Below are 27937 nucleotides of genomic sequence, written 5' to 3'. Positions count from 1 at the left end.
ATTTCAATAAATCTATGAGAGAAGAAATAAGGAAGGTGAGATCTGAGTCAAGGTTTCTGGAAATGTCAAGGAGGAAGGAGAACAGAAATATGCTCTTTCATTTACCAATAGAAAACCAACAGTATCCTTAGTCACTAGGACCTGTTCTTAGTTCTTAAGTAAGATTTCTGACACTAGTAAGAACACAGAAGGAAAGGGGAGAGGGAAAAGTGGTATAGGCATGGCTGTGGATACTATCAATCTTAATTAAAATGTTTGAAAGGGACAGAAATTGAATGATTACCCAAATAGCCAGAATATTCAAATGCATCCCATTTGTTCCTTATTTTAGGGAGAACCAATGTTTGTATGTTCGTAGACGTAGAGGAAAAATCACTAATGAAATCAAGATTAAACAGGCTAGAAAAAAGTAGAGTGGTTGAGCTATGAGGCGCTCCAGGAAAAGTGAAAGGAAATGGGTTCATGATCAGTAGTAGAAGTTTAAGTTTTTAAAATTGTGATTCTGTTTCTGTCTTACAGGAAAAAGAACAAATTCTTTAAGTTACCACTACTTTCCAAAAGTGTGATGGGTGACTAAGCGGAAACTGATGCTGCACACAGTGAACGAAAAGACACGGTCCCTGGTCTCAGAACTCACAGTATATTGGACTGTAGCTAACAAAATCTTTTTCAGGGGCACCTGGGTGGCTCAACGGTTGAGCGTCTGCCTTCAGCTCAGGGAGTGATCCTGGTCCCGACATCAAGTTCCGCATCTGGGGCTCCCTGTGAGGAGTCTGCTTCTCCTACTGCCTATGTCTCTGTGTCTCTCATGAATAAATACATATTTTTTCACACTACACTTATATATGCAAAGGAAAATGTCTTCTTTAATTCACTATAACTAAATTTATCCTTATTGTTATCTCCCAACCCTCTGACAAGGGGCAGGGACGTTTTAGAGTTGAGTTGAAAGTAGATGAATTCTGATCTCGTCATCTCAGCCAAGTTCAGCAATTTGGATTATCTTTTGGAAGTTGATTTCTGCCTAGATGATTCAGTTAAAGGTACATCTTTTCAGAAGTTTTCCCATTTTCACTTTGCCTTTTTAAGATGTTATCTGAGTAGATGAGGGGATGGTGAATATGCCTAGGTTATAACCAAATGAAATTTAAGGCTGGAAGCTACTGAGATCTAGTCAACATTCTTGGGATCATTGCTAGTCTTTGCAGAGGTGTGATAGATGTTCTTAGAAGTGTGATAGAGGTGTGATGATCTATGTTCTTAATTTAGACTATACTCCTCTTAAATCATCCATGTCCTTTAGTTGACTGCTTCTACTGATACGCCTATAATATGCCCTGATTTCTCTTTAGCACCTGGTCCAGGAGCCCCATCCGTCAACCCCCATTTCCAGGGGCATTTAATCTCCTACAACATCTGCTTCTGACATTCTCAATAGACAAGCAGACAAGGCTAATAGCCACATTACCTGCCTTATTTACACACACACACACACACACACACACACGGATCATAATGGAATTAATAGGTTATTTTCCAACTATAGAGAGCCAAAAGAGGCTTAGGAGGGCTGAATAGGCCCTTATCTTCTCCCTAAATAATCTAAGCCTGCTTTAGTACAATCCCATGAAAAGGACATGCCTGTTAAAGACCCAAGTAGAAAATGAAATAAAAGACCTTTTGTCCTTGAGAAATTGAAAATCCTCCTAACAGGACTCTCTTCCCTGGAACTCAGGCCGGAAGTGGTCAGAAAATGCAGGTCAACATATCCTTATTCCCACAGGTTATCTTGTTGGAAATTGAGGCCTTTTCTTCCTATTCTCTTCATGGTTCTGACATAACATGGTAAAAAAAAAAAAATAGCTAAAATAAAGTCCATTCACTTGCCTCTAGATATATTAAACGAAGATAAGAAATTTTTAAAATTTTTCTCTCAAGTGGCCTTTTTTATCACTATTTTCTAGTTAGAGTGATCACAAATTTAAGAGATAAGACTCAAAGCTGATTATGGCTTGTTCCTCATGCTTCCCACCTTCTTCCTTCCCCAGGGCAGTAAATCTCACTGCTCTGACTGGGAGATAGGGAATTGCAAATGATAATAAAAAGGAGATTAAGAAAATAATATTCCCCAAACATCATACAATTTTATTTGCAGCCACCTCCTCTGCAAAATGGAGTTAATAACAGTGCTTACCTTAAGATACATTCAAATTAATTAGTGTCATACCTGGTAGTTAATAGTCTTATAGTAAGCAAAGTAGAAAATGAGACCATTTGCTGAAACCTAGTGGAAATGGAGGTACTACTTGACAAAAGTGGAAATTATAGAATTATTTTTGAGGAAATAATAAAGGACAAATAATAAAGGACAATAAATAAATAAAGCTGTGAAAAATGTGGCTATTGAGTAACCTGAGAGATCCGTTGAAATCTGACATAATGACTGTATAGCACAGATCAAGGTTTTATAGTCTTTGCATCTCCCCCATATACTTTATACATGAAAAAGAACAAAGAAATAATTTGGTGATAGATGCCTAGGTTTTGGAAACAGATCGCAATCACTAGGGAAATTCAAGTAGGATGCGGGGGCCGTAGAGTATTACTGGAAGGGAACATATAATTAACTGATTCTGGAGTGGTAAGAGAACAAGTGAAGCCAGAAAAATTCTATGTCATATTTTAATCCAGTCCATTTTGGGATTTGGGGACATTGAGAACAACTGTTCTTTGTCACTAATTTATATTTTATGGATTGTGGTGAGGATTGGGAACAAAAATGATCCAAGTCTCAAAATTCCCTGCAGGCTGCTCTAGTCTGAACCAGGAGAACGGAATCAGAACTATAGGACTAGGTGGCAAATTTGTGCTGGTGGCACTTTCCAGAAGAGAACATGGATCAGAAGTTTCCCTTGTTCCCTCTGAGCCTTGTAATGATTGTTGTCGTTGATCATATATTAAGAAGGTGTTGTGTGTACATAAGCATATTCATAGAATAAACAGTCTCCAGCAATCAGCCCTTTCTCATGCTCTCTCTGGTTTAAAAATATATTCAAAATTCTAAGAGTGCTTTTCTTTTGTTGATTTATAGATCACAGAGATGTCAAGAAGCCAGCCACTCGGTCTTTGTGTTCCTGTTGAGATGCTTAGTTTGTCAAACGTGGCCCCAAATCCTTTCTCTGTACTCTTAGAGCTATGACCAATGATGCAGAGCTAAGCTGGACAGGCCTTTAGAAAAATGTTTTCTCGTTCGAGAACCATATGCTACTAAAGAGGAAAGGCTATATTGGGCAGCGTACTATACTTACAAAAGACAACATTTTCTAACCATTCTAAGAGGCATTTTGCTTATTTAACACTATAAAATCAGAAGTTTTCATCACAAATTTCCATTTAAGCATTTGAGTCCATTGGAAGAAACAGCCACACCAAGCCTCATTTTGCCAATACTTCAGGTTAAGATTTGAGAATCCTACCAAGCACTACATTTAAGGAAGTCTGTTTACTAAACTACGATGTATGCCATTGAAAAGGTGTTCCCAGAATAAATTGTTTGCAAAGAGAACAAATGCTATCTTAATTACTATAGAAAATATTGTTTCAGTAGTTCTGCATTACATAAATACCCTCTCTCCCAAATTTGTAACTTCAGAAAAAGAAAGACACCCTGATAATCATACAATAGAAACTGGTAATGCATGCTCTTTCTGTAATTAATTTGAACTTAGAGTAGTTTCCCAGTGCATGCATTTTAAAAAGCTCGCGTACCAAGAATGCCAAAGGAGATTCATTCTGTGTTTTCAAGTGCTCAAATTTGAAATGACTCCGGGTATATTGCCAGCCAATGCTTGGTATTGGTATTGGTATTCCCACCTTTTCCCCTTGCCCTTGGCATTTTATAAAGGGTCCAATCCCATAGCTTTGATTCTTAAATCACAATAACACGCCCACATATATGTATTTCAGAACTTCAACCTGAGTAATGCAAATGTTTAAAATAGTTTTGGTTATCTGATGTGTAAGTAATTGTGATGCTCGAAGAAAGGACAGAAAAACCAATATGCTACACTTGAGATCTGTAATATGTGGGAAGATGGTAATACTGATAGAAACATGGTTCTTTCTACTCACAAAACACAGAAACTGAGAGAATAGAGGGATGTAGGCTTGAAGTGCAAGAAGACTGCAGGCTCTTTGTTTACCTGAGTGGCACGTATAGAAGGTAGAAGGTACGTAGAAGGAAAGATGGGTGGAAACTGGGAATACTTTTTTTTAAGATTTTATTTATTCATGAGAGACACACACAGAGAGAGGCAGAGACACAGGCAGGGGGAGAAGTAGACTCCCTGCTGATTCTCTACACATCGAAGTTTCCAAGTATGGTCTAAATTATCATTCTTCATACCTGTTAGACTATGCCTTCACCCTAAAGAGTATTTTAGCCATCTGAGTATTTTTGTTTCTCTTTTGAAATGAAGCCAAAAGCATTACCAACAAAAACGTTTGCTGCTCAAACGTGTCCCATTCCTTAAATATATATGTGCATGTGTAAACATGCCAAAAGAAAAAAAAAAGCACACACATAAATATAGGCTTTGTGTTAAACACATGATTTTGTTTTATTTGATGCTTTTTTCCCAGAAGCTGTGAAGAGAGCTTCTCAAGGAAACTGCCCCACAGTTTCATAGACAGTAGTCAGTGGACACTAATGGAAGAAAAGAGGAATAGGGCTTATTCCAGCATCCTAAAGTTCTCCTTAAAATCACAAGCCCAACTTCTTTCTTCTGTCAGTGGATAGAGACTTTCCATCAGGGGCTCCCGCAGTGACATTAGGTGGGAGGGGTGGGAGCACATTACTGAGCTGTCAGGTAGAGGGCAGCTCCTCCCTTTCTAGGAGGGAAATTGAGTATGTGGTTGTTGTTCTTATCAGTTGTTACCAGATGTGCTCAGCTGTTGAACACTCCATTTTACCCCAACTAATCAATTAACCTTGCTCAAAATCAAACCAACACTCAAAACGTTCAACAAAGTGCTTACATTTTTATGCTTAAAGCTAATTTAGCCAATAGTCCTGGGATGCTCCAAGGCAAGCCTCATTCTATGAAACAGGCTCAGAGAGATTTTTCTTAACATTTTTCCTGGTATAGTCATGGACCCTTGAATAATTGTCTTAATTTCTTCCAATCTCTGTGTGCATCTATATAAAATGAAGAGAATATTCCACTCTGCGATTATCAAATGAAAAAATGTGTTTAGAAGTCTTGTGAAAAGTACAAAACATTATGCTAATGTAAAACATTTAAAATATATCTTGAACAAAGGGAATGTAAGGGAGATTAAGAGAAAACCAGTTAATTACAAACTCACTCTTTGCTAATACTAAATGTCAAGCCAAAATAATTAACCAAACATGCACAATTTATTATATCTCCTCCTTGTACTCATTTGTAATGAAACTATTTTATTGACTATACCACACTTTAAAAAAGAATCAAAGGAGTTTGACCCCTGGCAATGGGGAATGAGCTAACAGATAAAGCAGTTTTTATTTTTTTTTTATTTTATTTTTTTTTAATTTTTATTTATTTGTGATAGTCAGAGAGAGAGAGAGAGAGAGAGAGAGGCAGAGACACAGGCAGAGGGAGAAGCAGGCTCCATGCACCGGGAGCCCGACGTGGGATTCGATCCAGGGTCTCCAGGATCGCGCCCTGGGCCAAAGGCAGGTGCCAAACCGCTGCACCACCCAGGGATCCCAAAGCAGTTTTTATTAGTAAGAAATCCTGGTGTCAATGCCCACATTGATGACAAAGTTTAGAGTTTCAGGTGGGCTCAAGAGTTTCTAAGAACGTCTTTCCAAGGTTAGCCAAATCATTCAATCATATTTTCAAAGGAGAGTAAAATTAAAAAGTTATTCAAATATACTTTGTCCTTCTTGGCACTTTTAATAGTTGATACGTTTTGTTTCTTTTGTTTTGTTTTGTTGTTTTGTTTTGTTTTTACAAAATGGAAAAAAGAAATGGAGTCAGGAAGCAAGCACCAGCTAGAAACAAGACCACAGGTCATTACCTGTATAGATGGTATATTTATAATTTCTCCATTTTATGATTTAGAACCAGAGGAAATGGAAGAAACAACTGCAGCAAGTTTTATGTGTGTGCACATATACACACAACTCTGTAGGGAAAACTCCCCTGTGCCTATTCTACTTTGTGGAAAAATACATGAATCAGATAGTAGAGAAGCATTCTGAAGTAATTTTGTTGTGGAGATCAGTTGCTTATTATGATCAGTCTTACTATTCAAGCAGATTATATTCCTCTTGTCCCCGTCTGTACTAAATTGGGAAACACAGATAAAAGAAATGTAGACATCAACATATCACCATTAGCACTAATAAAACCGAACTTGTAGGATATGGCTAAGGGGTATGGTCAATGAACTCATAAGCTCTCTTGTTTTCCCCATTCTATCCCACCAAGTCTAGACCTTGGACAGTTCATCTGCCTACATCTCCAGTGCTTAAAACACAGTAGTAGAATGGCTCCATCCAAGTAAGTCACTCACTTCTCCTCCTCATGTGGCATGGAAAGGAGTAGAACAGAAGACCAGCAGTATTACTTTGGGGGAGGCCATCCATAAGTACCCATGAGGAGTGGGAAGAAGTAATCTCCTAACCAAGAACTACACACACATATCCCAACATATATTAAAACACACACCTATCACAGAAAACTGACTCTGTTGAGTGATATTGCACCCACTGATTTTTTTTTTTATAATACCTATGTAAAGGGAGCCAGGGGGAAAATTGTGGTAATTTCTTATATTTGTGTAGTATTGTAGAATTGACAAAAAAAAAAAAAAGTTTCACAAATGAATTTATTAGATAAATCTCAAATCCTTGAGGATTATAACATGGAAACTACACTTTCCACCCTTCAACAGCTATGCCACAATGCCATTTTCAAATAGAACTTTGGGATGGGTAATACATGAGATTTGCAAAATAGCATTTCAAAGAGATCTTGTAAATAGCATTTACAAATCACACGTAAAACCAAGACTGGCTCTGCATTTCTTATATTTTCATCACACAATTTATTGTCTCTAATTTTATGAAATATACATTAAAGAGAATACTGCTCATAAGTTTTCTTAAAGATTTATTTCTATGTTTCTGAAATTAAGATTTTGTGTGATACATTCCCCACAAAGATAAAATAAAAAGTAGTTTCATAGTCTAAGAGTAGTTTATTATCTCCAATGTAAGCATCTGGGAATGTGAGGACACCTCAGTCCCAATGATGAACTTTTTTTTTCCCTTTGTCAATGCCATTGTGGACTAAAGAACACCTGCATAGTTGTGGCCATTCTATCATCAGCTCAAGCAACACTGAAGAGTTGCTGTAAGTTACTATGTTTTTTCAAAGTGCATGGTGCAAATATGCCATTTTCATTTTAGCTGCTTAATATATTGCAAAACCACAGCAGAATTTTGTTGCTCACAGGCATGTCAGGTTTCAAAAGCGACTTACTTCTATTTTTAGTTTATTATATGTGCTTAAGAGTTGTCAAAGTTTTCAAAACTAATTCATATTTGCATAATCTGGTAGGTAAGGCATATTTTAAGGACAAATTGCTTCCTTTCTAGAGTGAATCTCTTCAAGTATTAGAATATGAAATTCTAGATTATATGGTCTGTTTTCTGGATTTGAAACAGTTCAGAAATTTATTAGGAGGTTTGGTTGTCTTGGATAATACCATAACAAGATATAGTAACCCCTCCTATGTAATAAATCTGAATGCTCAGAATAGTTTTGTAGTAGCCTAAGTGTAATGCATCATTACCCCAAGGCTCTACTTTCTCCAATTTATGTGCATTCTGCTGGTTGAATCAAATTGATGAAAAGCCTATTTTCTCAGAACATAACAAACTAACATGAACCTTTCTACGGCTGCAAATATATTTAAGAAAATATATAAATCATTGCTTGTGTGAGATTAAGGCTAATTTAAGCTCACTATCTGGAAACCCTTGAGGACCTTTTTTTCTTTTTTTTTCTTTCAGTCACTGTAAAGTAAGGTGCCTCATTAATGTAGCTTAATCAATTCTTAGCAGTTCAAGGCTATAATGTAGCCTAAATAGCAATAGCTTTGAAGGGGGAGTGAGGCATGGAGTGGAAGAGTAAGGCCTTTCAAATTCCCCCACTGTTCGTAATCCACAGATATATATTCTCAAAAAATGAACTGAGATCACTTTTATTAAAGGTGTATAATTCTTTTTAGCATTGCTCATGAGCCATGCAATATTCTGGATGGAGTAATTAATAATTTTGCGTAAATTTCAAAATTTAAACTATAGGTACACAGTGATCAATTGACTTTTTCTTCTAAGTGGCATCAGATTTGTTATATATTTTCTCCTTGTCTTCTTTTTGGAAAAATAAAAGTTTGTTTTAATATTGGGGTATTCAACTGGACACCAAAATTTTGGCTGTAGCTGATTCACTGTAATTTAAAAATGACTGGATCCCTTGCTTAGTGTGTTTACTCCTGCTGTTAACTGGCTGATTTAACCAGTTGTGTTGTAGATATTTTATATGGTAGGGATGGAAGGGTTTCTAGCATTCTCATTCATTCACTTATTCTTCCAAGAGGCAATGGTTTTGTGGCTACTCTATGTTAGTATTTCTTTGAAAGATCAGTGTTCTCATCCCAGTGGTGTCCACAGGGTAGTAAGCACAGGACTCTTCATTCTTTTTGTGAATGAAAGTAACAGCAGGGAAATTGAAGATGACACTCAGCTATCAAAATATCGATGTGAGACAGTATTTTAAGTATGCATAAAACTATATTGCTTAATTATTACACATATCAATATATCAGATGAATATGCATATATACAGATGGTCCCAACTTAAGATGGTTCAACTTATGTTTTCAACTTTATAATGGTTTGAAAGTCATATAAATTTAGTAGAAACCATACTTTGAATTTTAAATTTTGATTTTATTTTCCCAGGCTAGTGACATGTGGTATAATATGTACTGTCTTACGATGCTGGGCAGTGCGCAAGCCACAGCTCCCAGTCAGGCATGTAGTCCTGAAGGTGAACAATCAATTTACTTATGACTCTTCTGTTTCTTATTCTCAGTATAGTATTCAATCAATTACATGAGATTTTCAATACTTTATTATAAGATAGGCTTTGTATTAGACGATTTTGCCCAGCTGTAGGCTTATGTAAGTATTCTGAGCACATTTAAGGAAGGCTAGAGTAAGTTACAATGTTCAGTAGGTGAAGTGTATTAAATGCATATTTCACTTACAATATTTTAACTTACAATGGATTTATCAGGACATTCTTTTTGGTGAATGAAAGTAACAGCAGGGTAATTAATGTTGTAAACTGTTGTAAATTGTTGTAAATTGAGGAATATCTCTGTGTGTCTGTTTATAAATATTCAACTGCTTCAGAGATATTCTCTGTTGTAAATTGAGGAATGTCTCTGTGTGTCTGTTTATAAATATTCAACTGCTTCAGAGATATTCAACTTAGAAATCTTCTTTCATCCTTGATTCATTCTTCCTTCTTACATTATTGTGATGTCAATTCCACTTAATGCTACTCTTTGACAGACCTTCTCATGGTCTCTTTCTAAACTATTTTAGTGTCCTGCTAAATACTTGCCTCTACTTCAATTCATTGGCCTGTTCAAACTCTTCCCCTGCTCCTCTTATATGCATGCACGTGCACACACACAAACACACACACACACACACAGACTGAAATCATTTTAATAAAAGATATGATTAAATCATCCTGCTACTTAAAAACCCGTAGTACCCTTATAAACTAAAATTTAAGTACTTTAACACCATCAAGCTCAGTCCCAACAAACCTCTCCTGATAGAACTGTGATAATTATTTTGTGTCTCTCAACTTGTAACACACTGACATTTTCATTCTTCTTTAAATATGTTGCACATCAAGACACAAGAGTGTTAATATTCTCTAAATCTTATCTCTCTGATGAATATTAACTGTATTTGAAGCTCTTTCCCTGGGGAGAAAAATCTTCAAGGCAGTAGTAAAGGTTTTCTATCTGTTTTCCCAAAAATAATTTATGGGTTAATTCATTCAATCAATCTGTCAGTTATGCATTCACTATTTATCATGGGCCTACAATGGCTAGGACATGACACAAAGTAAGCTCTAGCAAAAACTATAGTACAAAACAAAAAATATGTGGTCTCTACCTTTTTGGAGCTTACAATGAAACAGAGAAGAAACGCCATAACCAGATTAGCAAACAGAAAGTATTTTATTGGAAATTATAACAAGTTGCTATAAGGAAAAAGATACAGGGTGAGACAGACAAAATAGGGCAAGGATGAATCCACTGTAGACTGGGAGAACTAGGCTAATCTATGTTCATGCTGCACAAGCCAGGAATAAATGCAGTGAGGAAAGCTAGTTCAGCTGGAGCATAATTCCAAAAGGTTGGAATGTCTGAGACAAAGTTGGAGAAGATGCAGGATCTGAGGCAGTGAGGCCCAGTAGATGTTAGAGTCTACCTCAGTGTTAGAGGGTCTCACTGAAAGGTGATGGAAAGACACTGAAGGTCTAGGAGAGATAATTAAAGACAACAACAACAATCTGGCTGCCATAGGAAAAAAGGCTGAGTAGGAGGAAAATTGGAAGCCAGCACCAGTCAGGAAGCAACTGCAGTCTTGTAAGATGAAGATAATGCTAACTTTGGCTACACAGATTCAAGACAATAGAGGTGAGAAGAGGGGCAAAGTGGAGCTTACATTGAACAATGAATGTCTACTGAATTGAGTGCAAAGACTAGTAAACAGATGAACTAAATATAGACATCAGGAGTGAAATAAGGGATTGCCAAGTTCATCTTAAATATTCTCAAGCTTCAGAGATGTCAGGCAGAAAATGGAAATAGGAAGATGTAACTTCTTTGGTCCTTGTTGTGTTTGGACACACAAAAAAATTAGAAACAAGCAGAGAAATAAGCCATGTTTTAGTTTAGGAGTTAGATTCTCAGTGTACCTTGTGTGGAGGAGACAAATAGCCTTTATGAGCATTTGAAACAGCCAGGAAGCACTCACTTAGACAAGGAGGATAACGTATCCCTAAAGTGAGAGGGCTGTGTGTTTTGATTGAGTTAAATTAGTACAAAGCTTCAGAGACCAGCTGCGGTAGAAGGAGATAAATTGTCCAATGGAGAGGGTCACAAAAAGTCTTTAAGAAAAGCTTATGGTTTATTTTTTTTATTTTATTTTTTTTAGAAAAGCTTATGGTTTAATGGAGTTGTTCAAAGTATGTCAGAGAATGTGTGTGCATGTAGTTCTAAAATGTCCTTGTTGAACACATACGCTTTAAGGTTTCAGATTAGTTGTAACCATATTGCTGGGAGGAAACATTAATTGTTAAGTAAATGAACTTTACTGCCCCACTTTGGGTTACATTGTGGAAGTTCACCTGCAAGTTCAGTCTTGAAGGTGAGCTTCTGCAATTTCAGTTATTTGCTTCTTCTTAGTTTACACTGTCCTCTACATAAGGCATATCCCTCCATACCAGAAATCACAAGGGCCTCTCACCTCTGTTTCTCTTCTGAAGCGTGACTGCCTATTTTGTTGATGTACTTGATAACCATGGCCTCTATTTTAATTTCACCATCTCTATTTGGTTAAACTCAATCCAGTCATTTCTTCCTAAGGCTGAAATAAATAGATAGAAGCTTTATTTCATTTACTGGGGAAAATTGTTGCACGTGCTTTTTAGAGCATACATAAGAAACTAGATCCATTAATTTAAATATGTTTTATAGTATTGCGTATATTCTTAGAAAACATGACTTTTCAATCACAAGTTAACACTTTAGTCAGGAAGGCCATATAAATCCTAGTTGCTAAAAATAACAGTGCCTTTACCCAAACAGCAGGCACATAAACTATGGAAAAATAAGGAAACTATGAAGTGTTAGGACCAATCTTATCTTTGATGATAGCTCCAAATGTCAAGTATGACTGTTAATAAGAAGCTGAGAGATTCTCTGTCTTTTGATCAACAAGCCTGCCAGAATTAGGGTTGGTTCACTCTTTATTAGACAGACAAGCTGATGAAATTTAGGGTGATTTATCCAGATACAGATACCCCAAAGCAGCTGATTCTTGTCCACCTTGAAACTGATCAAGCTCATTGTGGACATTTACAGGGCCTAGGTGGAAGCCCACATACTAGAGGCCTAAACAAACAGTTATCAATGAAGCCAACACACTTCTTAATAATTATGCTCTACCTCCTATCTCGATAAAGTACATTGTCATAATGTCAAAATTTCTACTTTCTTTTCAGCTTGGTCTTTTCTGAGCTTTACTTGCATTTTTTTTTTTTAATTTTCCTCTAACTGCACTTATACTCATTCTCAATGATTTAAAAGGTTAAGCATAAAATGTAACTGTATTCAAAGGGTAAAAACCTGAATATATTTTAATCAAAAATTAATAGTCAATTTAAAAATTTCTAAAAAATCGGGGATGCCTGGATGGCTCAGCGCTTGAGCATCTGCCTTCAGCTCAGGTCCTGATCCCGGGATCCGGGATCGAGTACTACATCAGACTCCTTGTGGGAAGCCTGCTTCTCCCTCTGTCTCTGCCTCTCTGCATTCATTCCCTATGTGACCACAGCTACTCTAGTCTTTAAAATGTCTTCTATTTGTGGGCAGCCTGGGTGGTTCAGTGGCTTAGCACTGCCTTCAGCCCAAGGCATGATCCTGGAGACCTGGGATTGAGTCCTACATCAGGGCTTCCTGCATGGAGCCTGCTTCTCCCTCTGCCTGTGTCTCTGCCTCTCTTCCTCTCTGTGTCTCTCATGAATAAATAAATGAAATCTTTGAAAAATAAATAAAAATTTCTAAAAAATCAAAATTCTTCATGTTTAAATTATTTTCTTCTAAAATATTCAAAATTTCTATTAATTCTCATAGGTAATATAGAAAATATAAGTTAAGAAAATAAAAAAGTAAAATTATCTGGTTTAATTTCATGCAATTAAGATTAGATTACTTCAGAAAGATTAAACTATCTGTGAGTCTAACATTAATTGTATATCTAGTTGCCAATATAAAAATCAGTAATATTCTTTATGTATTCAGGGACTGTCAAACTATTTTTTCTATTAAAAATGCACAGTATATATTTTAGGTTTAGGGGCATACAGTTCTGTTACAACTAACTACTCAGCTCTGTCACTATTACATGAAAGTCACACGTATGGTACATGAATGAATGATAATGGCTGTGTTGCCAAAAGAAACTACTTCCAGGCCTAGACAGCAGGCCAGATTTTATCAGTGGGCCATAGTTTCCTGAGTTCTGGTTTAGAATCACATATATGCAAATTTATGAGTAACTTGAATTGTTTAATATTGGAATAATGTTTCTCCAGCTATCATGCGCAACAGTTGAAATACCACAGTGATTCACGAGGACTTTCATAACCACAAATCGGAACCTAAAGAGTTAAAAGAAAGTAAATAGGAGAATCTCTTGTACCCATATTACTGAAATTAAGGGATTTGTCAAGGTAATTAATTTGACTTTTCTCTTATCAGCACTTAGGCTGTTCAAATCCTTTCAGGCTGTCTCTGAGGTAGGGGCAGCACAACCTATAAACCTTCATGGTAATAGAAGCAACTTAATTTTAGTTTGTGGATGTAGTCTAGAGAGGGTGAGAGTTTTCCTTGAATGGTGTGGGTCATTATTTCTGGTAAAATTGTGCCAGCCCTAATAACCAAATCCTGAGTGACCAAAGTTCCCATGTGTTTGTTAATAAATTTGTGTGTGTGTGTGTGTGCGTGTGTGTGTGTGTGTGTGTGTGCTTTCCTTCTTGCCTCTTGCCTTCTTTCCACTTGGACTCAGGAGAGATCAACGTATTCCAGAAAACAGCCTAATGGAACTGTGACTGTATCTTGGTTCTTCCACATGATACCTGTGTGACCCAGGGAGAATTTCTTAGAATCAATGGACTCTAAAAACAACTTAAACATTACTTGTTCTGATTAAATGTATACAAAGACCTTGTATTTGTTCTGAAAAGTAATAGGAATTCAATATCTATTTGCTGACACAGATATCTCTGCTCTCCAGTTCATCTTTTTAAAAGCTGACAGATTAGCTTTCTCCAAACATCATGGGTTTCAGAATAGCAGAGTGGAAAAAATAAACATGAGACCATAACTGTAACAGAAATTCAGGCTTTTTCATTTGAAATATAATTAGGCTTACCTGATCTAAAACTAAGTTACATGATATCATCGTGTGACATTTTATGCACACTTCACTACCACTGTGGGCCTGTTATAGTGCACTTCTACTGATGTCTGTGACTCAAACTGCATTCCGAAATATCATGATCTCAGACAGCTGCTCTGGGTAAAGAAACACAGTGATAACCGCCACAGGGTAGGGCATGACATATGGAAAGGATGCCATAAAAACTGAAGTTTTTTATGAAATGCCAAAATATATATAAAATCATTTAAAATTATTCATGAGATGAAACTGAGTTTGAGTAACAGATGCCCAAACGTAGTGTGTGTCCAGATTAAAACGACCTTTACTCTTGAATCTGTTGTTATAATACAAGAGCAAGATCACACTGCTGATAATGGTGGCTACCAGTTCCAGAAATCCTCTGTCTTAAAGCAAAGGGAACATTACTACATGCCAAAGATCAGAAACTTGTTGCCACCTCATTCGTTGTCTTCTTCAATGTTAATATCAACAATGATTAGGAAAATGAGGTTCAAAAGATTTCATTTTGTGTGTGTGTGTAAAGATAAAGGACACTAATCTAAGTCTGGCTGAATCCAAAACCCATCCCTCATAGCCCAGTACTATAAAGTAATCACTGAGCTGAACCAATGAGATTGGGTTGTAATTGTAGTCTTCAGCCACTATGGAGAGCAGAACCAGCTTCAAACTCAGTGTTGAGTGGTGGTCAGAAATATTCCCTCTACCTCTTCTAGTTATCTTCCCTATTACTGTGACTCTGTGGTCTCTTTTCTCCCAGTTTGCAACTTGTTTCATGCAAACACACAGATTCTTGGTTGGTTTACTAGGTGGAAGTCTCATTATACTGTTGGTATCTTAACACATTACTCCTTTCTGACTTGTAAACAACCAGTAGGCTGATTCTGGCTTATTTTTATAAAGAGCTCCAGAAGATATTTTTTTAAAAATTCTTTGGAGATGGAAAAAGATTGATAATACTGGAATTAAAGGAAGAGTGGCATGAGATAGGGGTAAAAGTTGTGAATGGTATGATTTCCTGAAATATCTGTATTATATTTGTAATACGTAGTACACTTATTTACAAGGCAGAAACCCAGCTTTACCTTATATTAGGCCACTAGCAGATGTTTTGAGTACAGAGAAGAGTTCCCATTCTTGGTCTCTTAAGAGCTTGACATTTTTCAGTGCGATGAATTCCATGTGCCCTATTCCCAGATGCCTTATTGTTATCTATGACCTTTTCACTGGATTATATAACTCTTCTATCACAGAGGCTACTCAGATTAAACAACTCTGTAACCAGTTACTGTCTTTTGCAAGCAAGGTAAGCAATAAATACTATACCTGTGAATTAAAAAGTTAAATACCAGCAATAAATTTTTTTGCCATTTTTTGCAGTATTAAAAATAAAAAAAAAACTATGTGATCTATTGGTTAAGTTAGATTTTGGATTTAATATCTATTAATTCCATGAGAGGCAGCACTATTCCCCAAACTAGTGATGATCAGATGGATAATGTGACAAGTTCTCTCAATTGTGTCTTTCAATTTGAAAAAGTGTGGCCTCTCATGTGTCATTATAAAGGGCACCTTTAATTCCCTCTCCCATACCTTTTCAGTATTTACATTAGCAACATTGCACCTTAATTGTATTTTATAAAGCCCAAGACTCATTTAAATGCCTGAAAATTATGCCAAAGGGATTTCATTTACCACTGGCTGTGTAAGGGATAGAGTTATACAACCCCTATTAATGCTAATGGGAGTTCATGAATAAATCTTCAAAAAATCCAGAGAAAAATGTATCCCAAGAAGGACATGAAGTGAAGACAATAGGCTCACCAGAGCAAAATTAAATGGCAGTTTGATTTTCTGAGCTAATACCTCATAAAAATAGAAGTCATTTGCACTTAAAATCATTTAAGGATAGTGATTTCTTTAGTAAGAATTCACATATCTCTTTGACAACTTCTCTCACATAATTTGCACAAACAACAATTTTTATTATTGGCAACCACCTATAGCTTTCCAATATGGAATGACCTGAGGGCCTTCTATATAGTATTCCAGTTCCTCATAATTGTTATGGAATGGCTATTGAGATGATAAAATACATTCCTAGAAATAAATCACCATGAAATTACATGATTGTAGTTTTAATACTACATATTAAAAGGTACTATGTGAACTTTCATAGGTAATAGAATGTAACATTTTTATGTTCCTCATGGTAAATGGTACAGCTATTTTTTCAAAAAAAAATATGGTGGCAGTCTTCTAAAACTAAAATGTGATTATAAACATTAAACAAGTCATTCTCATCAGGTTTCCAATATGTTTAAAAAAACCCTATAAACTGTTAAGATTTAAACTTTTTTAGATGATTCTTTGATTTGTTTGTTTATTTATTTTATGTAGAACTAACTTGTTTTTATGGAGCAACTGGGACTTTTTCCATAAATGATTTTGGTGTTTCATTGTTTTAAGAGTTGTCTCCATGAACATTAAAAATGGAAATACAAGTATATTCAAGGCCAAATTTATGTACACTAACATAATCATCTTTTGTTGAAATTGGTTCTATGTAAATTTACTAGCCCTTACTAAAATTATATTTTATAAATATGTCAATAAAAATGAGTGACTTTTGAATATAGAATACTGTTTGCTAGAAAATGGTGGGGTCAATATCCCTCCAAACAATGGATGTTTTAGTATTTCAATTCTTAGGACTGTATATAGACTATTCATTTTCCTAGTCAAATTCTTTTATGAGATAGAGGTTTACTACATAATGTACTTCAACTTTTTTTCCCTTCCAATTGTATCAGTATCTTTCTTTTTCGTAATCTCTTCCGGCATTAATTATTTCAGTTTTCAGTGTAAGGAATCCACTTCAAATGTTGCCCAGCTATGAGCATGGTCTTTCCCTTTACTGGAACTCAAGGATTAAGACTCTTGGTTCTTAATTTTTATACTCCAGTCCCAGAAGTAGTTTTCATTGTAGAAGTTATTTGCAAGCCATCTTATGCTTTTTAGCACTAGTCTACAACCAGGCTCTAGCTTTTCCAGGACACTACACACTATTGATTTAAATATATATTAAACTATGAGGAATTCTATCATTAGTTTAGACGCATTTTATTTTTAGACTACCAACATGACCTGTTTCTTTCTTAAAAAGCATGTCTCTTTTCCAAATAAGTCAAGGTCAAAATAAATGAAGAGTTCAAGATGGCATCAGTCCCTTTTGTCTAAGTCCTGATATTGTGTGGATGAAGAGCAGCAGTCAGTTTTCCAGCTTAATACCCAAATTCATTAACATTTTTCCATTTCTAAACTATACTTAAAATCATATATCCTGAAGTACAACCACAGCAGTGGTCATCAAGACAGTGTGGTACTGGGGATCCCTGGGTGGCGCAGCGGTTTGGCGCCTGCCTTTGGCCCAGGGCGCGATCCTGGAGACCCGGGATCGAATCCCACGTCAGGCTCCCGGTGTATGGAGCCTGCTTCTCCCTCTGCCTGTGTCTCTGCCTCTCTTTCTCTCTCTGTATGACTATCATAAATAAATTAAAAAAAATTAAAAAAAAAAAAAGACAGTGTGGTACTGGCACAAAAAACAGACACATAGATCAATGGAACAGAATAGAGAATCCAGAAGTGGACCCTTAACTTTATGGTCAACTAATATTCGATAAAGGAGGAAAGACTATCCACTGGAAGAAAGACAGTCTCTTCAATAAATGGTACTGGGAAAATTGGACATCCACATGCAGAAGAATGAAACTAGACCACTCTCTTTCACCATACAGAAAGATAAACTCAAAATGGATGAAAGATCTAAATGTGAGACAAGATTCCATCAAAATCCTAGAGGAGAACACAGGCAACACCCTTTTTGAACTCAGCCACAGTAACTTCTTGCAAGATACATCCACAAAGGCAAAAGAAACAAAAGCAAAAATGAACTATTGGAACTTCATCAAGATAAGAAGCTTTTGCACAGCAAAGGATACAGTCAACAAAACTAAAAGACAACCTACAGAATGGGAGAAGATATTTGCAAATGACATATCAGATAAAGGGCTAGTTTCCAAGATCTATAAAGAACTTATTAAACTCAACAGCAAAGAAACAAACAATCCAATCATGAAATGGGCAAAAGACATGAAGAGAAATCTCACAGAGGAAGACATGGACATGGCCAACATGCACATGAGAAAATGCTCCACATCACTTGCCATCAGGGAAATACAAATCAAAACCACAATGAGATGTCACCTCACACCAGTGAGAATGGGGAAAATTAACAAGGCAGGAAACAACAGATGTTGGAGAGGATGCGGAGAAAAGGGAACCCTCTTACACTGTTGGTGGGAATGTGAAATGGTGCAGCCACTCTGGAAAGCTGTGTGGAGGTTCCTCAAAGAGTTAAAAATAGACCTGCCCTACGACCCAGCAATTGCACTGCTGGGGATTGACCCCAAAGATGCAGATGCAATGAAACGTCGGGACACCTGCACCCCGATGTTTCTAGCAGCAATGTCCACAATCGCCAAACTGTGGAAGGAGCCTCGGTGTCCATCGAAAGATGAATGGATAAAGAAGATGTGGTTTATGTATACAATGGAATATTCCTCAGCCATCAGAAATGACAAATACCCACCATTTGCTTCGACGTGGATGGAACTGGAGGATATTATGCTGAGTGAAATAAGTCAATCAGAGAAGGACAAACATTATATGGTCTCATTCATTTGGGGAATATAAATAATAGTGAAAGGGAATAGAGGGGAAGGGAGAAGAAATGGATAGGAAATATCAGAAAGGGAGACAGAACATGGAAGACTCCTAAGTCTGGGAAACGAACTAAGGGTGGTGGAAGGGGAGGAGGGCGAGGGATGGGGGTGACTGGGTGACAGGCACTGAGGGTGGCACTTGATGGGATGAGCACTGGGTGTTATTCTGTATGTTGGCAAATTGAACACCAATAAAAAATACATTTATTATTTTAAAAAAGTAAAAAAAAAAGAATAGAAATAAAAAAAAAAAAAAAAGAAAATCACACCATGAGGTCACACCATCCTCATGACAGTCCAGCATAACAACCATGTCATCTGGATTCATGTTTTCACCAATAATGAACCAGTAGTTTTTGAAATCAGCAAGGATGTGCATGATTTGTTCTGTAGCCCCTGTCATAATAGGCTTTACTCTTTCCGGCCTCTGTTCTTTAAGTTTGCTTTTGATTGATTTCATATAATCTTTGATATACTTCTTGTTGGCTTCCTCTCTGAAGCTGGTTTCCATCACTTGCAGAGAGTGCAAATGATGGTTCATGACAATATCAACGTTAGTGATTACTATGCTTTTGGTACCTTCACCCTTGGGACCTTCAGTGGAGACATTTTCACCAATGAGTGAATCAACATGCTACCCTCTGTTCTACTAATCATCTTCCCTTCCACCTCCCGGCACAGCCCATCCAAGATCTCCTAGGTCTTGTAGATGTTGGAGAACATCTCATTGTTGCTTATGAGGTCCCAATAGATGATCATGACTGTGGCTAGAGAGAGACTATAGTGGTGCTAGCTTAGAGGTGTGGAACTGTATAATTATGACCGAACTTGGTGCAGCCAGAGTGGCAACCAGGGGTAGGAAAATGGGAGCGGAAAAGCAATGCATCTCAAGTTTTAAATGTTATCTGTATAAGATGATTAATAAATAATTTATTTAGAAGGTCAGGTGCACAAGATTTTATTAAAATATATCTGTCAAGATGAGGTTTTGGTTCTTTTTTTATTTATTTTTATTATTATTTTTCTTTTTTTTTTGGTTTTGGTTCTTTTATTTTTTTAATTAATTTTTATTGGTGTTCAATTTACCAACATACAGAAAAACACCCAGTGCTCATCCTGTCAAGTGTCCACCTCAGTGCCCGTCACCCATTCCCCTCCAACACCTGCCCTCCTCCCCTTCCACCACCCCTAGTTCGTTTCCCAGGGTTAGGAGTCTTTATGTTCTGTCTCCCTCCCGATATTTCCCAACATTTCTTTTCCCTTCCTTTATATTCCCTTTCACTATTATTTATATTCCCCAAATGAATGGGAACATACACTGTTTGTCCTTCTCCGATTGACTTATTTCACTCAGCATAATACCCTCCAGTTCCATCCACGTTGAAGCAAATGGTGGGTATTTGTCGTTTCTAATTGCTGAGTAATATTCCATTGAAGATGTGGTTTATGTATACAATGGTTTTGGTTCTTTTAAATGACAAACATAACAAAACAAAATATTTCAACTGTAAAAATACACTACACATACAACATATGTAGGTTTGTATTCTTTAAAATATTATTTGGACTTTTTTTTTTACCATAAATTGAACTTAGCACTGGATGTATAAATTATATTTGTTAAGATTCAACATTATCACACCGAGTTGCTTCTTCTTTTTATTTTTTTAGAAACTGTTTATTTCCCATCAACCTTCTTTCCATTTTGTTGCTTCTGTGGAAGAGCAGCTTAAGACCACTTCGTGGTTGTTCCTCCCCATTCAGTGGCCGGAGCCGTGGGAGCTGCAGACCAATCTTCAGTGGCTGGCTGAGCCTCCAGTCTTCAGGAGGGAACTGCTGAATAGGCACAGGGGACACCTGCACGCCTTCAGACCAGTCTGCAACTTCAGGCTGAGTAGCAGTGAACTGAGGAGCTGGAGCCACCCATTCACCCTGAAATTCCTCCTTAGTCACAGTCTTTTCAGCAGTGGCCTGTTCTTCCTTTTCAATCTCTTCAGGATCTCTGTAGAAGTAGAGATCAAGCAAGACTTCCCATGGGTGCTCACAGGAAATGCTGCCACACATGTGCAGGACTTCCTGGGCCAGTGTCCACCACATCAGACCCACTGAGTGAGCTCCCTTGTTGTTGCAAGGGATGGCAATGTCCACGTAGCACAGAGGAGAGTCTGTGTTACACAGAGCAACGGGAGACAGGTTAACGTAAGATGCCTCTGTGAGAGGCTGGTGGGCAGCCCTGGGATCAGTAACCACCAGAAGCCTTGGCTCTCGGGAAGCTGCCTGGATCTGGTTAGTGAAGGTTCCAGGAGTGAAGTGGCCAGCAACAGGAGTGGCTCCAGTAGCAGCAGCAAATTTCAGCACAGCTCGCTGGCCAGTATTCCTGGATGACGTAACACTGACATCAGCTGGGTTTTCAATGGCAACAATGGCTCGAGCTGCCAACAGAAGCTTCTCCCAGGTTCTCTTCAGATTTATGATGTAGATACCATCACTTTTCCTTCTGTATATGTACTGTTCCATTTGGAAGTCATGGTAGGTGCCACCTAAGTGGGTTCCTGCTGCAAGGAATTTGAGGACATCCTGCTCCTTCTTTTGCAGAACATCAAGGGCTCCGGACGTTGTTAAAGTTTCCCTTTAAGTTACGATGGGAATGCAAAACAACGCCCTATGGACCCTTCCCTGGGTAGCGTGGAAAGCTGAGTTGCTTCTTAATATGAGCAAAGCAAGTAGAAGGAGAACATGGATGCCAGATGTCCTCTGGAGCCATCATTCATGGAATGCTTGCATTTAAAGTTGAAAATCTGATGACTCCCAGACACTTCACACTCTAAGTTTCCAAGGGCCAGACTGGTTGATAATACAAGTTCAAATGGAAGAAAAAGGCATCATATGCAAACAACATTGTTAAAACACATATTATCTGATATTCAAAACCATACAGTGAGAAGAGAAAGGGCTTTGGGGTAAGATATATAGCTTGAACCTTAGATCAGGAACTGAGAAGCACACATCTATACTTGTTGAGCTTCAGTTTCTTCATCTTATATATCAGACAAATAATATCTACCTTATAAGGTGGTTAAATACAGAGATTATTTGCTAAAACCTTCTGGCTTAGTAAGTAACCAGTAGATAATAGTTACTGTTCAAGCATGTGTTGATTATACATATTAGTTGATGGTTGCTGGATAGCATCAACTTCCTTAAAGGTATAAATGCATAGGAAATTGAAATTAGCTCCATGTGAATTCCTACAGTTTTATAATTCGTAACCTTTATTTGCTACCTTTATAATACCTCAGATTTATTCAGTAAGATCAGCATCTGGTTCACCATAATCATAAATGGTAATCTTTTTGCTGTTTCCAGAATCTGATTTCTCATCTTGAGTTTGAATTGCATCTCAGATAGCAAGAGTAATAGCCACTTATCCCAAAACTCCCTAGTGAGTACTTTTGTCATGATCAGACTGGGTACTCATTGCATTCAAGTTGTTGAAACAAATAACTATCAAAAGTGGAATGGAAGAGCAAAATGGTGAACTATTTTATAGAAAATAGGGAACACCATTCTACTGTTCCAACGCTCTCTTACCAAAAAAACCCAAAACCAAACTAAAACAAAACAAAACAAAAAAAATGAAACGAAAACCATCTTGAAACCCAAGACACCATACACTTTAAAGGTCCAAGTGTGCTCGCTTAATATGAATGAGGATAGGTAGTAACTTCCTTGAAATCTGGCTTGACCACTGCAGAGCTACTTCAGTTTCAGGGGAGAAACCAACACATTGGGTCTGGAGTTAGCATTGCTTAGATAAATAGAATGTGCACAGCAGCAGTTCCAGCCTGTTACCAAGGCTCTATTCATACAATGGAACTCACTTAAGGTCACTACCACTATCGGCAGTCGATGCACATGAATCCATTTCCTTATGAGTCTTATTTGCATCAGCACTCCTAATTTCTGTATCATTTCCAAGTCAATTTCATCATAAGCAAGGGCATTTGTGTTGTTATTGTTAATTCAACTGTTTTCTGAAGGCAAATATGGAACTCTGAAATACCAGAAGGAAATAAATATATAAATATTAGATATTTATATATATAGTATTAAATATAATATTTCTTCTAAATCTTTCACTCTGAAGAGTGTCCTTTACAAACCGATTTTTCAGCTTTGTCATGAGTCTTATTTCCCTTTTTCCCAAGCAAAGATAATCATAACAAAATTCTTTAACAACCCTCTCCATTCTCTCTTTGATGTAGAAAGAGCCCAGCTGCAATTTATTCCTTCTTCCTTTTATCTCCTGGGAAAAGGAGAAGCTGGCTGGTTTAACCAAGTCATAACCTTCTTCACAGAGAGAAAGAAAAAATGTGTCCTACCAGATGGAATGAGTAGTAGGGAACTCTCTCTCGCTCAATGCTGATGCAAGCTTCTATCTAGTCCTTCTATGTATCACACCTGTTGTATTTATTATAAAGAAACCTGTAGTATCCCAACTTTGGTTTTTAGATTCACCAGAGTAGGTACATCTTCTTTACTGTGAATGTCTTAATATCAAAAGAAATATAACGATATCTGTCATCTGGAGGCCACTGCTTTCTTCACATACATCATTACTGCTTCTAAAGTGATAGTGGCCGGGAGCTTGACCAGACTCAAACAAGAAAAGCTGTCAAAGGGGTAAAACAGTTGCTTTATATGTTACCAGAACAATGGGTGATGACATTTGGTGACAGTGTGCAAGTATTGGGCCCGTAGCCCTCGTGGTAATAAACATGAGCAACAGTAAAAAGCAATCATGTGCTAATCTTCTTTTCAGTTTAGTAATCATTTTTTCGATGATACTTTATGGATATAACTTCATTTTGCTATTTTTAATTTGCTTTTTCTATAAGAGGAATACATGTGCTGGATCATAAAGTCCAGTCAGTAGTGAAGGATATAACATGAAAATGAAAGTTTACTATCTTCCACTCAGAAACACTTTTAAATATTATATTTTTAGGAGCTGAAATAATTATCTCTCAAGAAATATAAATGTTACATACACACACCTATTTGTTAATTTGTCAATATTAAACATGATCTAACCATTCATAAAAGTTGACACTTACTGTAAGTTCCATTCTTTCCTTCTATACCTCTAAATCTTCACTAAATAATTCGTATTTTTATTTATTATTCTATTGTAACCCTTATATTTGTATACAGCATACTTAAATGGCTATTTCTTTACATGAATATCTTTTGAGAGCATGTTGACTTCTAAAAGAAGGGAAAGACAGAGAGGAAGTATATTGGACTTATTTATTTTACATGTTAATACACTCGCTTGCTTATTTGTTTTATTGTATATTCTCTTAATGGAGATTTTTACTTTATGCCTAAGGCCCTCTAGCTACTTAATCATCTATCTGTTATAAAGAACCCATTGTTTAAAGGCATTTTTCTGAAAATCCAAAGAATTTCTTTCTTTCTTCTTTTCCTTTTTTTTTAAAAGATTTTATTTATTTATTCATGAGAGAGAGAGAGAGAGAGAGAGAGAGAGAGAGAGGCAGAGACACAGGCAGAGGGAGAAGCAGGCTTCATGTAGGGAGCCTGACGTGGGACTCCATCCAGATGTCCAGGATCACACCTTGGGCTGGCTGAAGGTAATGCTAAATCCACTGAGCCACCTGGGCTGCCCTTTTTCTTTTCTTCCTTTCTTTTTTTTTTTTTTTTTTTGGAGAGAGAGAGCACACTCTAGTGAAGGAGGGGCGTGGGGCAGAGAGAGAGGGAGAGAGAATCTTAAGCGGGATCCATGCCCAGCAAAGAGTCTGACACAGGGCTCAATCTCATGACTGTGAAATCATGACCTGAGCCGAAATCAAGACTCAGACCAATGCTTAACCGACTGCACTGCCCAGGTGCCCCAGTCCAGAGAATTTCTATTTTAATTAATAGCAATTACATTTCATTTTAGAATTATCCTTACTTTTTTTTTCTATGTTAGGCCATTTCTTGGATGCCTTGGAATCCTTAATATAGCTATATTACTTCTAAGTAAATACACAGAAGGCCTGTGAGTGGCACCATGTCTGAGCTCATGTAAGTCCAAATTAAGTCTGTTTTCCTCTTGTACTTGATTGATCATTTGATTGATATTCTGATTTCTGTGTTGTTTGTTCATTTGTCCATTTGAGTCCATGTTTTTTGTGTTGTTCTTTTTCTCCTCTCTGGTTTTGTTCTTGGTCATCCATTCATGTTTATTAATTAAGAATTCTGTTATGTAATATTTGCTGATAGGGATATTCTCTCTAGCATTGTATTTTATAGCTATTCATATTTTCTTTTTAAATATCTTCTACTTTGAAATATCAGAATCTCTTCACTTTTTTCATATCAATATATATATTTATGACATACTGTTTATAAGATTTTATAGAAACATCCATATTGCTTTTATAAATGATCAGACTGCATCTTTTCCATTTCTACCGGGTCTACACCCTGTTATCAATGTTCATAACTTCCTACAGTGATTTCAAAGTAAACTTCCCATGGTCTTTTCACCCCCAGCCAGCATTCATTTATTTCACATTAGAAAAGAGCCATTTTAGCAAATGATTCATTGAGTCTTCCATGTCCGTTTCTGTAGTGAAATAAAGGGAGCAGAGGAGAAATGCCATTTACTTTTCTCATGTTAACTACCTTTGAAGCTCCTTGAACTACATCAATAAACACAGATCACTAAGGGATATTGACCTGAGAAGAGCATATCATGGTTTAAAGCAATTGCCTTCAGATATGGTTTCAAATGGGAAAGAGTGGCTTTAAAAATGAAAACTGGTATATTGAGAAAGGTGCATTACAGCTGCCCAGCTAACCAAGTTTTCCATTAGAAAGAAGTAGAGAAGCACTAGATGCCCAAGTAACTGCTTCAATGCATTTGTTTCCTGGTAGCCTCAGGAGGTGTTATAATTACCCTGCTGGTGTGTTCCACTGGAGGACTACAGTATTCTACTCAGGTCTGTTTCCAAAGTAATTTTTGGATTTAAAAGTAGAATAACTCAATAAGAGTTGTTCTCACTGGGAGTCATTCCAGTTCCCCCTAAGCTTCCATATAAAGACAGGATTTGAGAAACAATGAATAAGATAATCCTTTTAAATCTTTCTCTTGATTGGAAGCAGTTCAATTTATTCCAAAGGCAGATTACTGCAAAAGAAATTCTAAATTAGACTTACTTAATATGTCTTGCTCCATGGATCTCTAGAAATATTTTGGGATATTTTATTTTGATATCTAGGGGAATATATATATATATATATATATATATATATATATATATATATGTTGTTTTAATCTGTTCAACATCTTTTACTTTTTCTTCTTATAATGACATCTCATTTTATTTGGAAACTGTCTCCCTTTCTCCTTCCCCATAGCAGTGTGGAGCTCTCCAGTCCTACAATGTCCTGACCCCTGCTCAAAGGTTAGATTGGTAGTTGAGATTGTGCTATCAACGTATCCTTCCACTCTTGGTCAGTGCTACTCTGTGATCAGAATCTTTCCCTGGGATTTTTTATAAGCCCCCTTTGGTTAGAGATCTACACATAAGCATGCCAGTTCATGAGACTGAAAACAGTACTACAGAAATGTGAGGTTAAAAGAGGCTGTGCTGGCAGTAAGTGGCCTGTAGGCTTCTCCAGCTCTTGGAGTCTCTGCCTCTCTCTGCTCATTCCCAAAATTTCATTGCATGAATTATCCTAGTTTCCCACCACTAAATCCTATATTTTCTAAAACTGGTATGATTTTTAAATAAAAACTCCTTGTAACATATGTTAAGACATCTCATATGTCAAAAGGCAGCTTGGTAGAAAAGAAGGTGAATGAGTTTAGAATACAGATATAAACTGACTAGAATGCAGACTGTCACTATACCACCTTAGCAAGCTACTTCACTTCTATTTGATTGTCTGCTAAAAATGTGTTAATGCTTATTTTAAAGAACAGTACATCTCAAAGTACTTACAACTAAAGGATCTCAGTAACATCACCAAGTATCTATGTTCTAAGAACCATGGAGGCAAATAACAGGAGCCCAATTAATACTATAAGGATGATTACAAAAAAATGATTATAGTTAAGGACTTAGAGAAGGAAATGATTTGAATATAATCAAAATGCTGTGAGAAAATAAATGAGCACCTGACTTACACCTGGAGCCATGGAAATAGAAACTTAAGTCCATAGGTTAAGGAGTTTGTCAAATAACAAACAGCATTACAAGCACACACTGATATGAAGAGCATTAGAACACACACATGCACACACACACGCACACAAGACATTCATACACTCTGGGCAAAGAACAATGACTAGCTACCATGGGAAGAAAGGGGAAATATATCAATCATCAGCACTGAAGTATTCTTAAGGTATCATTTAGGTTCCTACTTTCCACTTTTGGAATAGATTTTTAGCTTTCAACTAGGATTTATATATCAGTCAACAAAACCAGTGCCAAAAAAACCTCAAAACCAAACCAAACCAAAACCCAATAAACAAACACCAAGCCAAACCCATTGCATTCCTTAAAGTAACTTAATTTTGCCTCAGAATTCTAATTTTGTTTACCATGTGGGAAATTAAATCTAATTCCCAATCCCTGCTCAGTCCCTTGTGTTTTCTGCAATCTGGGATACACTCTGGTACCTCTGTCTGTCTGCAAGGTTTCTTCAGACCTACCTGGCTCTACTTCTTTTGCCTTGCATCTTCTGTACAAGGGTGGGGACATATTAATCTTTGGGGGATCATTGCCCTGGGGTCCTACCA

The 27937-nt window shown here is 36.9% G+C and overlaps 2 pseudogenes; both read right to left on the bottom strand.

The window, feature by feature from the left end:
• Positions 1–13423: 13423 nt before the first annotated feature.
• Positions 13424–19878, bottom strand: LOC112909450 (translationally-controlled tumor protein-like; annotated as a pseudogene).
• A 970-nt stretch (positions 19879–20848) lies between these two features.
• On the bottom strand, positions 20849–23044 carry LOC112909451 (small ribosomal subunit protein uS2-like; annotated as a pseudogene).
• Positions 23045–27937: the final 4893 nt, after the last annotated feature.

This window comes from Vulpes vulpes, chromosome 11, assembly GCF_048418805.1.
Source record: "Vulpes vulpes isolate BD-2025 chromosome 11, VulVul3, whole genome shotgun sequence".
In the NCBI taxonomy this organism is placed as follows: Eukaryota; Metazoa; Chordata; class Mammalia; order Carnivora; family Canidae; genus Vulpes; species Vulpes vulpes.
Note: the sequence above shows the minus strand (reverse complement) of the source record. Positions and strands in the feature narration are given on the sequence as shown.